Source organism: Sceloporus undulatus, chromosome 2 (assembly GCF_019175285.1).
Source record: "Sceloporus undulatus isolate JIND9_A2432 ecotype Alabama chromosome 2, SceUnd_v1.1, whole genome shotgun sequence".
Taxonomy (NCBI): domain Eukaryota; kingdom Metazoa; phylum Chordata; class Lepidosauria; order Squamata; family Phrynosomatidae; genus Sceloporus; species Sceloporus undulatus.
This window is the reverse complement of record NC_056523.1, coordinates 97,997,524-98,010,509: the sequence shown is the minus strand read 5'-3', so window position 1 is coordinate 98,010,509 and position 12,986 is coordinate 97,997,524. Positions and strand designations below refer to the sequence as shown.

Sequence of the window (12,986 nt, the reverse complement as noted above, 5' to 3'; positions counted from 1 at the left end):
GAGGAAGAGGATGTCCCGGCTCTCAGAGTCCTCCCTGATTGCACAGGGCTTTGGAGGATGGGAGCAATGGAGTCATCCCCCAGACTTCCCAGGAGAGCTTTTGCTGGGGGCAGGCTTACAGCTCCTCTCACCCCAGAGGGAGTGAGGCCCTGAGGAAGGAGCTTTTTGCAGGGCAAGCGGCAGAGTAGAATTGGCAGGGCAGGGAGAGAGAGCAGGGAGAGAGACAGCAAAAGAGCAAGAGAGGGCAGGGGTTTGGTTCATTAACGTAAGGGGCCCAGGGTCTTCATTGGGGTGTGTATGGGAGAGGAGTAGGAGGAGACCGCCGTGCCTTTTTGCCAGGCGGCCTGGGATTCAGGATCCTCGTCCTCACAAGGCTGCCCGCCTGGCAAAGCCCCCAGGCTACTCAAAGGTCAGTGACTCAGCAGAAGAGGAGGAGGAGGGAGGGAGGGAGGAAGGGAGGAAAGAAAGAAAGAATCAAGGAAGTGAAGAAGTGATGAAAGAAAGAAAGAAAGAAAGAAAGAAAGAAAGAAAGGAGGGAGGGAGGATAGGAGGAAGAAAAGAAAAAAGAAGGGGGGGAGGGAGGGAGGGAGGGGGGGAGGGAGGGAGGGAGGAGAAGTAAGGAAATAAAGAACAAAATAAAGGAAGGAGGGAGGGAGAAAAGAAAGAAAGAAAGAAAGAAAGAAAGGAGGGAGGGAGGGAGGGAGCAGGGAAAGGAAGAAAGAAGGATTGGAGGAAAGAAAGAAAGAAGCAAGAAAAGAAAGAAAAAAGAAGGGAAGGAGGGAGGGAGGGAAGAGAAGCAAGGAAATAAAGAATGAAGGAAAGGAAGGAGGGAGAGAGGGAGAGAGGGAGGGAGGAAAGAAAGAAAGAAAGGAGGGAGGGAGGAAGCAAGCATGGAAGGAAAGAAAGAAAGAAAGAAAGAAAGAAAGAAAGAAAGGAGGGAGGAGATGCCTGCCGCTTAGTAGGGTGACCAGACTTTCCCTCCTTTTCCTGGACATGGCTCCCATCTCGGTCTTCCTGTCCAGGAGGAGGGATTCCACAATATCCTCCATTTTGAGCATGGCTAAGAAGTATGGATTTATATTTATATGCTTCCAGCTTTTATTTGGTTGTGTCCTCCATTTTGCTTGAATGTCCTACATTTCCCCTAAATCTCCTATATTTCACTGTCCTAAATCTATTGGTGGCCCAAACAACCTAGTCAACCTTAATTTTGGCCCCTACCTCCTTCCAAGTTGGGCACCCATGCATTAAACGATGCTTCTTCCTCTGTGATATCAGTCTACCATGTAGCTGTGCCACAAATAACCAGCTTTATCTTTCCTTAAGGAGAACAGGAGAAGCCTGAAGGAGGTGATGTTAAAAAAAAAAGTATCTCCTTGACAGAAAATTAAAATGTTAGCATCACATGAAAATATAAAAGGATGTTTACTGGTGTTTTTTGCCATTTATATCTGAATTTCATTTAAAACATCAGTCTCTCTGGATATACAAATTAATGCACCTTTGAGTAATATTCAGCTGGCAATCAGTGTATAGCAAAATCACACTACATTTTCAATCACAGAATCATAAAGTTGGAAGAGACCACAAGGGCCATCCAGTCCAACCCCCTGCCATGCAGGAACTCTCAATCAAAACCTCCCCCAACAGATGGCCATCCAGCCTCTGTTTAAAGCTCTCCAACGAAGGAGACTCCACCATTCTCCAAGGGAGTGTGTTCCGCTGTTGAACACCTCTCACTGTCAGGAAGCTCCTCTAATGTTTAGGTGGAATCCCTTTTCCTGTAGCTTGCACCCATTGTTCCGGGTCCTATTCTCTGGAGCAGAAGAAAATAAGCTTGCTCCATCCCCAACATGACATCCCTTCACATATTTAATCAGGGCTATAATATCACCTCTTAACCTTCTCTTCTCCAAGCTAAACATCCCTAGCTCCCTAAGTCATTACTCACAGGGCATGGTTTCAAGACCCTTCACCATTTTACTTGCCCTCCTTTAGACACACTTCAGTTTCTCAACATCATTTTTGAATTGTGGTGCCCTGTATTCCAGGTGAGGTCTGACGAAGGCAGAATACAGCGGCACTATTACTTCCCTTGATCTAGAGACTATACTTCTATTGATGCAGCCTAAAATCGCATTGGCCTTTTTAGCTGCTGCATCACACTGTTGACTCATGTTCAACTTGTGGTCTGCTTGGACTCCTAGATCCCTTTCACGTGTAGTCTTGTTCAGCCAGCTGTCCCCCATCCTATATCTGTGCACTTCATTTTTCTGCCCTAAGTGCAGTACCTTACATTTCTCCATGTTGAAGTTCATTTTGTTAGCTTTGGCCCAGATTTCTAATCTATTCAGGTCGTTTTGAATTTTGATCCTGTCGTCAGGGGTATTAGCTACTCCTCCTAACTCGGTCTCATCTGCAAATTTGATAAGTATGCCCCCAATTCTGTCATCCAAGACATTGATAAAGATGTTGAATAGCACTGGCCCCAGGACAGAACCCTGTGGGATCCCACTGGTCACTTCTCTCCAGGATGAAAAGGAGCCATTGTTGAGTACCCTTTGGGTTCAGCCAGTCAACCAATTACAAATCCATGTAACAGCTGCCTTGCTTAGCCCAAATTTTACAAGTCATGGGGCATCTTGTCAAAGGCATTACTGAAATCAAGATATACCATATCCATAGCATTCCCTTCATCTACCAAACTGGTAATTTTATCAAAAAAAGAGATCAGATTTGTCTGACGTGACTTCTCTGAAACCCATGTTGACTTTTTGTGATTATGGAATTGCCTTCTAGACATTCACAGACTCTGTTTAATAATCTGCTCCAGAATCTTTCCTCGTACAGTATTGATGTCACACTAACTGGACAATAATTCTTGGGGTCCTCTTTTTATCCTTTTTGAAGATGGGGACAATGTTTGCTCTCCTCCAGTCCGGTGGGATTGTCCAGTTCTCCTGGAGTTCAAAGATTATTGCCAGTGGCTCCAATATTACATTTACCAGTTCTTTTAATACCCTTGGATGTAGTTCATCTGGTACAGAAGACTTAAATTTGTTTAGATTAACAAGGTCTTGTACTACCTCTTTACCTATTCTGTGCTCCATTTTGCTCAGGTTGAGCACCCTTTTCCTTTTGTGAGAAGACTGAAGAAGGTGTTGAGTAATTCTGCCTTTTCTCTGTCCCATTAGCATTTCACCATCTTCTCCACATAGTGGCCCTACCATTTCCTTCTTCTTTTTGCTGTGAACATACCCCCCAAAAGCCCTTTTTATTGTTCTTAACCTCTCTAGCAAGCCTGAGCTCATTCAGAGCTTTAGGTTTTCTGACTTTACCCCTACATGTGCTCGCTATTCATTTGAATTCTTCTTTGTTGATTTCCCTCCTTTTCCCTCCAGTAAGCCCATATGGATATATTCTTCACCCTTATCACTTCCTCCACTTTTTATTTACAGGTAATTAACATGTGGCCTCTGCTTAAACAAAAAATATTACAGGCAAAATATAGTTTATTTCCAGTTTAATAACTTCACTGCAAATGGAAGAGGGTTATTATTGAGTTTTTGTCTCCTGCAGTGATACAAATAATCCTCATTAGCATTGAACAATAACTAGGCCATGTACACCAAGAAAAAGGACAGACTGATATACTGAGTCAACTACAATGAACAAATTAATCAGCAGGTGAAAAACCACTGCTCACTGGAGGGATACAAAATTAGTGTACTCACTTTTTTAAAAAAAATATTCTGCATCTTTTGTAACTACACACTAGCAACACAGTACAGCATTAGGTGCAGGGAGTCTGTCACAGAAGACAGTTATAGCACTATGATTCCAGTTGAAATGCCATGGTTCCATCCTAGAAAATCCTGAATTTGTACCTTCATAAGGAGGTTAAATGTTCTTCTAGGGAACTCCTGTACCTCATCAAACTGTAGATCCCAGGTTTCCATGAGATGCAGTCATGGCAGCTAAAATGTAATCATAGTAGTTGTGTAGTGTGAAAGGGTCCCAGCTACCAACACAAAGAGATCTTCTGTCAATGAGCCCAGTAGCAACCACTGGTATTCTGGTGAAACTGGCAGGAAATGAGTGAAATGGGAGGGCGGGGTATACTAATTTTCCTTTAAAAAAAAAAAAGGGGGGGGGATACTAAAAACATTGAAGCAGCTCTATGAGTAGAGGCTAGTAAATTGGAAGCAGGAGGCTACATGGTATGCAGATCCAAAAAAGCTCCTCTCCTTTCTTGGCTCACTCTAACATGTTACTACAGCCATTGTGGTTGAAGGCTTGGCTTATGTAACATTTGCACATCTTTCATCACGGGTAGCATTAAACTGCTAAGCAGCTAGGATTACCATTCCTTTAAAGTTCACTTTCCTTTCTTTTTTTCTGGACTGAAATTCCAGCCCTCCACATCCCAAGAGCTTCAGTTGAGAAACAATATCTTCATTATGTTGCCCTGTAATTCCTCCCTGGGTACCATAAACCTACTACTTTTTGGAAGCCTTACAAGCTGTGGTTGTTGTGGCCGTATCTGTGGGTAGACTGGATCACTCATTCTGTTCTGGATAAGCTAGTGTGCTGAAAGGGTCCAGCTAATGGCAGATTAGTAATAGGCAAGATGCTCAATTTATTTCAGCAGAGTAATTAACATTCATCCTAATTAATATGATGCATTGAGTTGTCTATTCTAAGGTAAGCAAACTTATGGACAGTAATTGCCTTCATACACAAATTAAAGATTTTTCTAGATATACATAGTGGCATCAATGGGACTTTGACATTAGATAATGATCTCTTGAGACTGGATAACTGCCAAGATGAATGAGAGGCACATTTGTTATTTTTTCATCACTTCCTCTTCATAGCCAATGTTTCAGTTGCTCCCATCAGATGCTATTATTATCAGCCTTGAACCATGCAAATATTATTTTATTCATTTAACCAAACTCTTCTTCCATGTAGGTAAATGACATGAGGCTGACTCGTTTCATCTTCACAAAACCCACCTGGGATTGGGTAGGAAAAGGGACTCTGGCTGACCAGAGATCACTCAATATGCTTCACTACTGAGTCAGCATTTGAATTCATGTCTTCCCAGTATAAATCCAATACTCTGTTCATGACACTCTCCCTGTTCCATTCAGCTGAACTGCTCTGTATTGTTCCTACAGTATTCTACTACCCTCCCAATTTCCTCCTATCGAGCATCACTGCCAGTCCCTGCACTGCATTTCACTTCCTTTTGTGCTCCCATTGCCACCTACCTTTCCTCTCCCACCAACTCCTTATGCTTCAAGATAACAGGCAGGAATTTCCAGATTAGCACTATTCCTATACATCTATTTTGAACTTCTGGGACACTGCATTTTCCTTTCCTTCTCCTTCCACCTAACTTAGAATTTAACAGTATATTGCTATGTTGTGGAGATTACACATGAAGCTAAAACAATTAAGTCAGACAAAATGGGAAGACAACACAAGGGCCACCCTGTCCAACCCCCCTGCCATGCAGGAATACACAGTCAAAGCACTCCTGACAGATGGCCATTCAGCCTTTGTTTAAAAATCTCCAAAGAAGGAGACTCCACCACACTCCAAGACAGTATGTCCCACTGTTGAACAACTGTTACTGTCACACATACCTATTAAGAACAAGGCTGCCTTTTTGAAGCAAGCAAAACACATCATTCATAGCAAGTGCTTATCCCACCAGACCAAACATAGGTAGAGAGAAGGGCAGTAGAGCATGAGAAGGGCAAAGAATTAGAATTATTAGTGCAACAAAGAGAACTCAGAAAACAGGAGGAATGACTTCCCCTTTGGGAGCAAAGAATGATTGACTTCTCTAAGATAGAAGATAAAGTACAGTATTTTCTGGCATATAAGACTACTTTTTAACCCAGGAAAATTTTCTCAAAAGTCGGGGGTCGTCTTATACGCTGGGTGTCATCTTATAGGGCTGAAACGTCTGAGCCAGACTGGAAAGTCTGTGGTCGCCGCATATGGTGGGGGGAGCTCAAAAACATCCACGGCCGCATACCCTCCATATGTAGTGACCGTATGAAAGCAGCAAGGGTGGTGCTGTACAAGTACGGTAGAAGAAAATCTTGGAGACAGGGAGGGCTGGGCAGACAGGGAGAGCTGACCAATCCAAGCAGGCTTTATATACAACAGGTTTTCCTGCTAAGTACCTGCATGTCATAAGCATTTGAATTAAAATTACCATATTGAAATCAAATCTGATATTTTTTAATTTTTATTTGGTGTGCATTGGAAGAGGGGTAGTCTTATACGGCGAGTATATCCCAAACTCTATATTTTAACTGGAAAAGTTGGGGTTCGCCTTATATGCCCAGTCGTTTTATACGCCGGAAAATACGGTACAGTAATCGATGTTTATCAGTAAAATCATATATGCATCGCTTACAAGAAACCACCAATTAAAGAAAGTTTGGGCATGGCTTTCAATATTTCAGGACGCAATCACTGCAATCCACATAAAATTGTACATCTCCATGATGCAAACCTCTTGTAAACTCTTCTTGTATCTCAGAGGTGGGTAACTTCTTAGGGCTGAAGGTTCACACACAACCTCCCCAGAACCCACCATCCTATATGGAACATCACAGCTGATTTTCCTGCTGCTGCCACCACCATTTAATAGCAACCAAATTTACGTAAGTTAACATGTGACCTGAAGGCACATACACACACAAGGTTCCCACTATCATAACTACCAACACCAGTGGAAACTGCAGCAACTCTACACTGTGCAGAATGGTGCCAGGATTCTACAAAGTAGAGAGAGTCCTATGCCACAAACATCTTTCAGTCTGAAGAGCAGAAAATCATATTTCCTTCTGGAATTGAAGAAGGGAAAACACAGAGGGGGGTGGTCAGTTGTACACAACCATTAAAGGTCTTATCAATAGCAGCAGTGAATGGGGGCAGTGGCAACTCCCTGGGGCCTGTGGATCATTTCTTCCCCTTTCTTGTAATATGAAGTTATAGGACTGCTCCATCAATGGTAGGTTGGGTTGCACTGTTTCCTATTCACTTGCCCTGTAATGTGCGTATTTGTTGTCACGTTGAAAATTTGCCTACTTATGAATTCACTTCTCCCTGGTAGGGTTGCCACAACTTGAGAAGGCTCATGTACCTTTAATGGTTGTATAAGAGGGAATTTCAGCAAGCATTGCTTGTTAAATGGCTCCATGACAAGGCAACACCTACTAAAATTCCCTCTTCTGTACAATAATTAAAGATACGGTAACACTCTTCAGTTTTCAACCTGACAACCTTACCACATAGTCCCCCTTGTTGGTATGACATGAAAACACATGTGTGTGCCCCCCTCCACATACATGTTCTGTCAATAGACATAAATAAGACAAATACCAGCAAAGATCTCTTTTCATCCTTTTCATATACCTTAGGCTCTGCTAGACTAGCAGGCTGAGGTTTTTAAAAATGTAATTGAAAATAATTATGTAAATCAAAAACATTTCCCTTGATTTTCCTCAGTAATTTTGATTAAATGATTTAGATATTTTATTATGTTTTTATGTTAGAAGGTTATATATACTTCAGAATTTTACCTCCTCTTTACTATTAAAATGGAGTGTGCCTTTTATTTCAAAAAATTCTCTTTTATGCAACAGAGGTTATTTTATGTGACTGGAAGCGTTCCAAACATGTGCACTATATTCCTACAACTGATATATTTCCTAATCAATAGTGTATGCATCACTTTGTGCTAAAGTTAGGAACCCCTGAGCTGAATTTTCCAGTGTTTAATGTCACCAGTTCAAATTAATGTCTCAGTTACACCAGTGTAAATCTAGAACGCAGTTAGGCCACATTGAATGCAGATTAGAATACAGTATTCCTTCTTCCTGAATAAGATGTTAACCACATGGAAACTATGAGCATTGCTTAACTTCCCTTATTTCCTCATCATACTTTAGATTTTAAGAATGTTCTAAAAATTTAGAACAACAGGAAAACAGCCTGAAATCGTAGCACATTATGTCCTCAGAGCAATGCTTTAAAATATACCATAGATCTATCAAACGCATTCCTTTGGTTGAATTAACTGCTATATTAGTTTTACTCTGACTGTCACTCATCAATCACATTCAAATGTTAAATCAAAATGTAATGAGTTTGCAATTGCTTAAATATATCTCCTCCTCAGTTACAGTCAGATGTTCTTTCTCCAACAACAGAGTTACCTGAGTTTTGAGTTGTTCTGTTCAGAAACAGGAGGGGAAAACACATGACCTGGAGCAGTCCCTACACACCTGTTGCTAAGTAGCAGCTTCACAATAACCACAGGCTTAAATATTAACACTTTGATCACACTGACGCAATCTGAAATCCTGATCAGCTCTTACAATTTATATGCTACAAAACCTGATGCTCTACAAGGGCTTGGGTGAAGTTATTTCTAGTTTAAACATTTGATTGCAAAAACATCATGGGCCAAAATACACACAGTAGGCGGAACCAGATTTTCATCATGCTTAAAATAACTTCAGCGCAATCAAGGGAACTTAGGTTAGTTAGAATTTCTAATTTGTCTCACTGCTATCAAGGGGTCTCCTGTAAAAATGACTAAGGGGCGAAACATACGGCCCCGAAGGGGTGGTGTGATGCTGCCCCTGAGAGAATTGGATTGGGACCACTGCAACTGCATGCCGCGGCCCCAATCTGGCCAGTTTCAGTCCCAAATAGGGGTGGAAAAAATCTGGCTTTTCTTCTGCCCCATTGCCTCTAGAGCCAGCTTTTGGCTGGCTCTGGGGCAAGTGGCCTTTGAACACCACGCCCCCAAGATGCCCCAATGTCAGCTGTTGTGTAACCACTAGCAAGGCTTCTGGGAAACTCAGGGGCATAGCTTGTCTAAAAACCACACTCTCAAACTGGCTAGCAGCCGGCTTTACAGGGCCATCTGTTTTGGCCCTATGTTTGGATTCACCGTGGTGAGAATGGCAAACTGTACACTAGCATAGACTCAAGAGAAATTACTCAGACCCAATCTACACTGCAGAAATAATGCTTTGACACCTCTTTAACTGCCATGGCTCAATGCTATGGCATTCTGGGAATTGTAGTTTGTTGTGGCACTAGAACCCTCTGACAGAGAAGGCTAAATGTCTCACAAAACTACAATTCCCAGAATTCCATAGCACTGAGCCATGACAGTTAAAATAGTGTAAAACCTGATTATTTCTGCTGTGCAGATGCAGCCTATATCAGAGTGCTCTGGTGCCAAACAAACTACAACTCCCCGGATTAAGAAGAAGTGACACAGATCCAATGTGCACTGTAGAAATAATGCAGTTTGACACCGCTTTAACTGTCATGGCTCTGGCTCAATGATATGGAATTCTGGGATTTGTAGTTTTGAGGGATATTTAGCCTTCTCTGTCAGAGCACTCTGGTGCCACAACAAACTACCAATTCTAGGATTACACAGGCTGGAGCCATGGCAGTTAAAGTGGTGTCAAACTGCACTATACGTGCAGTGCAGATGCAGCCCTACTCTCCAGTCCAACATCCTCATCCATATACATAAAAGCAGACTTCTTAATATCAACATATGACAACAGAGTAAGCAAACAGTGACTATGTTCAGAATGAAGTCCCCAAGACTGGAACAGTTAAAATGTTTCGCATTTTTGAAATGCATTTGGTATCTAATTTTATTTGTAACTGATCCTGCCCTTTCAAGCCTTCTCTTTAGGGACTATTATTATTATTAACCTTTATTTATAAAGCGCTGTAAATTTACTACTACTTTCATTCACCTTCAGCCCCTCACAAGAAAAGTGTGCCATCCCAAGGAGCACCTGCACAAATAGGCCCAACTATGCTGGGGCACTCATGACATGACATGGCATGCTGTAGAGAAATTTGTACAACAACTGACCCTCACTCAGGTTCACTCTCAGAAGTGGCCTTCCCACTTTTTCCAGGTGGTGGTTTCCAAAACGCCCCTTCGGGTTCAAGTTCTCCCCAATCTGCAAACATGTAACTTTGCTTAAGGTCGCAAGAAAGTGATCAAACACGTCCCTCTTCCTGCTTCCGCTGCTCTCCTGTTTGCAGTGTCTGCACATTGTCTTTTCCTGTACAAAGCCCCAAAGTGAGCAGCAAGAAGACGAGGGAGGGAGGGAGGGGAGAAAAGAAAAGAGGGTGGAGAAGCACAGTGTGCGCTCAACCTTGATTCATGGGGGACTCATAATTTTAAGGGACCCCAAGGGCCATCCAGCCTCTGCTTAAAAACCTCCAGCCCTCAAAGCTCCTGGTTCAGATGAAACATAACAACAAAGATCCAGGGACCATGGAGAAAGAGGAAAGAGTGGATCCCTTGCCTTTCTCTCTCTATTAAGAGCACCAGGAAGCTGCCACAGCTCTCCATGAACAGAGTGATCAGATGTCCTAACTGAAAAGGAGGGCCAGGCAGAGCAAGACAGAAGACCTATAAAGGGGGGGGGGAGGAGGAGGAGGTGACCAAATAAAGCTCAAAACACTGCTATAAATATAAATCCATGCTTCTTAGTCCTGCTCAAAATGGAAGGTGTTTTGGAATCCTTCCTAGACAGAAGGCAGAAATGCAGGGCAGGTCCTGGAAAAGGAGGACCTCTGGTCACCCAAGGGGCTCTTTATTCACCTCCCACCTGGTAGCCCCCAGACAAAACACAAAAGTATATTGGAGCTTCTTAGAGCAGCTTAAAATTCCTCCTGGGCACAAGGCTTGAAATGTCCTAGAAAAGGAGGGCCTCTGGTCGCCTTGCTCAAGGGGCATCCAGGGGGCTCTTCCTTCACCCCTCAAATTAGCAGCCCCCAGCCTCAACACCAGACCTCTCAGGAGCTGGACCTGGCGGAGAGAGACAGCCATGGGGGGCCCTTAAGGCAAGGACAGAGGAGGGCTCTGTCCTTCTGGCTGGCTCTTTCTCTCTCTTTCTTGCTGCCACCTTCTCAGCCAGGCTTTCTCTCCAGGAGGGATTCCTAAACGTCCTCCATTCTGAGCAGGACTAAGAAGCAGGGGTTTATATTTGGATATGTTTATATCTGTTGAGTCTGGGGGCTGAGAAAGAGCCCCTTGGGTGGCCAGAGGGCCCCCTTTTCCAGGAGAGATTCCAAAACATCCTCCATTTTTATCCTGATTCTGAACCATGGATTTATATTTGCATGAAATATAGCTTTTATGTGGTAACGTCCTCTGTTTTTCTTGGAGGGCCTCCTTTTTGCAGTGCCTGGTCCTCCTTTTGCGGTGACATATCTGGTCACCCTGGCCCTGAGGGTGACAGGATGCATCCTCCTCCTTTCCCAGGACGCGTCCTCCATTTCAGCCTCCTGTCCGGGAAGAATGCCAAAATGCCCTCCATATTTTGAGCCATGACTATGAGTTTCAGAGACCTCCTCCTTCAGGACACGTCCTCCATTTCAGCCTCCAGTCCAGAAGGGATTCCAAAACGTCCTCCATTTTGTAACCATGGCTTAGGAGCGTGGGTTTCAGAGACCCCTCTGAACAGGGGGCCCAGGACACGGGCTCCAATGCCACAATGCCGTCCCACCCGGCCACCCCAAGCATCCTCCTTTTCCAGGACAGGCCCTCCATTTCAGCTTTCTGTCTAGAAGGGATTCCAAAACGTCCTCCATTTTTTGAGCCATGACCAAGGAGCTCCTCCTTTTCCAGGACACCTCCTCTATTCCAGCCTCCTGTCCAGGAGGAATGCCAAAATGCCGCCCTAAAGAAGCGCGCCTTGGGCTGAGACCGTGGCAGCAGCAGCAGCAGCAGCAGCAGGGACCCGGCGGGAAAGGCAGAAGGACAGGCCCCTTCCCTCCCTCCCTCCCCTTGAGCTCGCTCACCGTGGCGCTTCCAGGAGCGGCGGCGGCGGCGTCTGCAAGATGTCTCCCGGCGTCTCTCTCTCCTTCAGTCTTCGCCTGGGCCTCCGCTGATCCACTGGAGCAGGTCGGAGGCTGGGCAGGGAGGCCCACAATGCACAGCGCGGGCCCTCGTGACGTCACATCCCTTCCTTCCAGTTCCTCCTCTCCGGGAAAACGCAAGGACTCCCGTGGGGCCCTGCGCCTCTTCCCTCCCCTTCGTGTCTCTTCAGAGACAGGCGCCTCCTCCTCCTTTTAGGGCCAGGGCCTCAGGTCTCCCTCCTGGGACCAGGTGGCCTAACCTGAAAGGGAGGACAAGGCACTGCACGATAGGGAGAGCTTTCAAGGGAAGAGAAAAATATGGAGGACATCATCATATGTCCTCTCTAGGAAGATCCAGGTCCTTCTAGATTGCAACTCTATGGTCAACTTTAACTAAAAGTTGCACTGAAAGACCTAGAGATTCCTAGAGAGAATATGCTGCTAGGCCTTTGTAGCTCCTCCAGTGCATTTCCATGGTCAGTGTCTGTCGGATATTGACCACAGAGTTGTGCTGGAGGACCTAGAGAGGCTCCAGCAAATATGGAGGGACAAATGTATTAACCCCTAACCCTCCCACCATTACACATAGTAAAATTCAATCACAGTTAAAAATTACATCAGTAATATAACATAAAATAAACAGGATGGAGTGAGCAGATTGAAGGCAGAAGGGGCTATCTTTCTTTCCTTCTTTGGGAGGTCCATCTGGGAAGGCCCACTGGAAGAGATCCATCTTAAAGGCCTCTAATGACAGATCTCCAGCCAGAGCAGAAAAGAAACTCCTCTGAGAAATTGCAGCCAATCTGCTCTTCTGTGGCTGCAGTAGATTCTTCCCAGCCCCAGAGGACCTGAGAGTGCAGTGTAGATTATATAAGGAGAGGCACTCCAGCAAGTAACCTGGACCCAAGCCACGATGGGCTTTAAAGGTAATAACCAACACCTTGTACTGCGCCCAGAAGCTGATTGGCAGCCAGTGAAGGGTTTTTACAACTGGTGTTATATGGTTGAACCTGGATTTGCCAGCGACCAGAGTAGCCCCATGT

At 44.4% G+C, this 12,986-nt stretch overlaps 1 protein-coding gene across 6 annotated transcripts in view; it reads right to left on the bottom strand.

Annotated features, from left to right (window-relative positions):
• Positions 1-12,039, bottom strand: part of LOC121920925 (core histone macro-H2A.1) — a 71,608-nt gene extending 59,569 nt beyond the window's left edge. For all 6 annotated transcript variants that reach the window (XR_006101801.1, XR_006101802.1, XM_042448223.1 and 3 more), the window contains exon 1: positions 11,887-12,039. The gene's annotated coding sequence lies outside the window, so the exon portion shown is untranslated. The remainder of the gene's footprint in view (positions 1-11,886) is intronic.
• Between the last annotated feature and the right edge of the window lie 947 nt (positions 12,040-12,986).